Source organism: Bombina bombina, chromosome 1, assembly GCF_027579735.1.
Source record: "Bombina bombina isolate aBomBom1 chromosome 1, aBomBom1.pri, whole genome shotgun sequence".
NCBI lineage: Eukaryota > Metazoa > Chordata > Amphibia > Anura > Bombinatoridae > Bombina > Bombina bombina.
In genome coordinates, this window is record NC_069499.1 from 653,281,815 (window position 1) to 653,286,035 (window position 4,221).

Sequence of the window (4,221 nt, forward strand, 5' to 3'; positions counted from 1 at the left end):
TTATTATCTGAAAGTTCTTTTATAATTTTGAAAGTTCACATGCTTGGCCCCAGTTATATATAGTTTCCCTCACATATTTCTTATTAACAACGTATTTGCAATGTTCTTTGCAACTGTTCTGAACCTGCTTATAAACGTCCCACTGAGCAGGTCAAATGTTGCATTTAAATGACATTATGAAACAAGAAGAAAATGTAAACATTACAGACAGACGTTTAACAGCTGGTGGCTCCAAACTGCTACATCTCTCTTAGTAATATCCGAATAAATTTGACCCAAAATATTTTTTCCTAAGTTAGATACAATTTGTGCTTTTACTCTCTTTAATTACATAATGTTGCTTTTCATTTTTACGATTTTGTTTGTAAACACGCAATATTAACGTCACCCTTTATTCGGATATCAATATCCGTCCTTTATCTAAATGATAAAAAATACATGTCAATGCCTTTAATTCAGGAAGTCAGACTATCATGCATCTATCTGCCTGTATATCTATCCTCTATTTATCGCAGACAAAATGAAAAGTGAGATAATTTAGAGATATCATAAATATGACTAATATTCAAGGGCCTTTTAATGATGTCTAGATATTTGTATTACTATTTAAAAATAATTGTCATTAATATCTATTGGTGGTTATTAAGGGAGCAGAGAATATGTTCCAGGGTAAATGTAGTGACCCTTTGCCAGCTGATGTTTTTATTCATGATCTCAAAATCACATAAAAGCATTTTAAATACATCTAATAATTAATCAGTCTTGGTTAGTGTGTGACGTTGAACCACTATCACGATACTATTCAAATAACATCGACAATTGTAAAAGTTTGTTGATAGTACGAATGTAAAATAGCGTTCCCGCCAAGAGTTTATATCTCTATTAAACAGTAATTTATGCTCACCGTCGAGGGAACTAGAGGGTTAAGAGCACAAGTTACCAATTACTTGAGTTACCCGGTGGGTGTCGCTGCTGTACAGCAAACACTTGCCAGTGCCTTGTGACCGCCAGGTGGCGCCTGCGCGCCTCATTCGCCTCTGAGCTTCCGAAGAGCTAACAACTCGAGCCGACCTCGAGCGGTCGCCAATCTGCCTGTCACTTGTTTTTATTTATTTTCATTTTATTTGTGTTTATGACCGAACCAGGGATCTTACTTAACAACGAGCGTCCTGTTTGTTTCTTAAAGGATATAGTGGCGAGGATATACAAATATTGTTGGGATTAATATAAACAGAGTCTGCGGGACGAGGCCCTCCCCCCGTGAGCGCGCTGTGCGAGCAGAGGTAAGTTATAAAATGGCGGCGAATGTTCTGGAAGTTTTTGTCACTGAAGCTGTTAATGACTTGTTAGTGTGTGAGGGTTGTTTCTTTTCTGTGAGTCCTGGGAGATTCTCGCAACCAAAATGGAGGCCGGGCCTGGCGAAAGAAGCGGCAGCCGGGAGGCGGGGGAGCTGGGCATTGCTGGGGAGGGGGGACGAGGCCTTTTCCGCCCTTTTTTATTTCCTACTTTCCCGCTGTGTAGGCCCCCGAACCTCACTTTAACACGTCTTGTTTTATGAAGGTTCACAGGCACAGGCCTCCATTTTTTCTCTGTTTGTGTCACCTTTAAGTAACAACGAACTGGTGTTAAATCCTTTGGAACATTGGGTGATGTGGCAGCCCGTTATACACAATAACGTCTGATGTTTCACAAACCTGTTCGATTGCACTATGTGTCCTCGTAATCTCTGTTTTGCCAGTAGTTTAAAGGCAGTCATACACATACCTCTGTTTTACTGCTTTATAACCCCGTTATGTTGTATTACTTTATTACAAGTATTATGTTTTATACAAATGTTGCTAACCATGACAGATATGCCTCTCTAGTTTGTAAACACGGCGTATGTTTGACGTTACCATTGGGTTAAGGAAAGTTTGTGTTGCTTCAGCCAGTGACTGATACACTTGTAACTTGACTTGTTAGGAATTTCGTGACGTCTTCGTAATTTCCTAAGGTATTTTGGATATATACTTTTGACTCGCAGGGTTTAAAAGTGCCAGGTCCTATCGCCTATTTACTACTATTGAGCTAGTGGTTTCTTCCCCGGGTTTCAAACCAAAGTGACCCAATGTTAGGAAGGGTGCTAAAAATCTGTTAGTCTAACATTCGGTTAGTAATATTCCATCTCTACCACCCATCTATTTTTTGTTGTTGCAGTACTCTGCTTATTTAGATCACTATAGTTATTAGCCGGAAACTGGGATACCAATGTAACCGTTTAATCGGTTTACAGTTTACAAGTCAATAATGATCGGTCTGCAACGTCAGCCTATAACTCTTTATGTGATGATTGCCTCTGTAAAGTTTTCTAAATGTACAGCATTATTGCCCTTCTGTATGGCTAGTAATTTTGTTAGTGACAGGAGTTAAATCCTCTGAGTAATCCGTTTACTCTCTAACTCTTATTGCTAGCATTTGACAGGTTGAGAGGTGATGCTTTCTTTAGTGCCAGTACTCCTTCCTTATTTGGTGTCATGGGACTTCACCCTCTCACAGGCCTCCCACCCTCAATTTTTGTCCACGCCCATGTGTTTACTGTCTCTTGGCACGAGAATCGGCATTTATTATTTACTGTTTGGGAGCGAAAATACCCTGTTGCGACAATTAAATAACAACAATACAGGTACTTGTTTATTCACGAGTTACAAAAGTCAGTTACAACATCATCAACTTTCTGTGGTTTGATGACAGTCCCGTCTCTTTAGCCTCTCCCAGTGTTGTGTTACTGACTGCATCTGTCAATGGGGGAGTGTTTATGGGCGGTAACACAATTGTAACACCACAATTGGAGCTCGTAGGGACGGTTCCTTTCACTATTCCTCCCGCAATAGGCTGTGCTTGCAGGGTATCTGATAGCATGTCCCATACAAATGACTGTGCTTTCATTTCATGACTTGAAAGTGTATTTTTAACACATGGACTGATACATAGAAATGCAACCCTGATTTAAAGGGATATAGAACATGTTTGGATTGTGATATAGTAAAATCAAAACTTTACTATATGCATTCATTATTTATTTGGGTTTTTCTGTGAGATAAATATTATTATTGTTATTATTATTATTATTATTATTATTATTATTATAATAATTTTTTTTTAACACTAAAACAGTCCCAAGCCAAAACTTTGGTTTGCTTTAAAATGCTGCAAATTGCATAAACCAGCTGTAAACTAAACATTGATTTGTCAGCACAACTAGCACACAGTGATATAAGATATTAGTGTAGTTGCTATCATTTTTAGCTTGTTTTTGAAAATGGTTAATAAAGTGACATTTTTAAATTATTTGAAAACCGTTTAATGTGTTTCTCTAATATGGAAGTATGTAATTGGCTCTATAGAACATACACAAATTTTGAAAAGTAAAACAATGTTTTATTAAGGGGATAGGAAAGTCAAAATTAAGCTTGCATGGCTTCATTGCATTTGCACCGTAGGAAGCCTGACAAACGAAACATTAAAGTTAAAGTCAATCCTAGCATTGTACAAACACTAGGATTGACTATTGAAACAAATAAAGGAGACTTGCATTCAAGAAGTATAAGATACTTGTTTCAATCGATCGCCATTCTTAGCTGCTACAGCAGCCCACGGCTAAAACTTTTTTTGCTTAGAGGTGACATTTTCACCTTTTAGCAAATAGCAGTGTGGTAAATCTGGCTCCTCTTAGCAAAATTTTTTTTAGCTGAGGGCTGCTGTAGCAGCTAAGAACGGCGATAGGTTGAAACAAATAAAGGATCTTTCTATATGAAGTATTTTATACTTCATGAATGAAAGTGCCCTTTATTTGTTTCAATAGTCAATGCAAGAGTTTGTACAAGGATTGACTTTCACTTTAATGGTCGAAGTGTGTTGCTCAATAGAAATTTATAATATATTCTCTCTGTCTCTCGACAGAAAGGCACTCTCCAGTTTTCAAATATCACAAATTCATGTTTTATTAGGTAACCTTAATAAGCAAGAATTTGTGATATTTGAAAACCGGAGAGTGCATCTCTCTTTCAAGTGTATATGGAATCTGCAGTGCACCCTGGATATTGTAATTGGGTTGAGTGAGTGCTGGTTCCTGGATTGGAGATAGATAGATATATAGATAGATAGATATATATAGAGATATATACACACACACTATAGAAAAGGTTAATTTATATTCATGAAGAATACTAACGTGGGAAACAA

The 4,221-nt window shown here is 37.4% G+C and overlaps 1 protein-coding gene across 1 annotated transcript in view; it reads left to right on the plus strand.

Annotated features, from left to right (window-relative positions):
* Positions 1 to 1,045: 1,045 nt before the first annotated feature.
* Positions 1,046 to 4,221, plus strand: part of STAG2 (stromal antigen 2) — an 848,979-nt gene continuing 845,803 nt past the window's right edge. The window contains exon 1 of the mRNA XM_053699120.1: positions 1,046 to 1,283. The gene's annotated coding sequence lies outside the window, so the exon portion shown is untranslated. The remainder of the gene's footprint in view (positions 1,284 to 4,221) is intronic.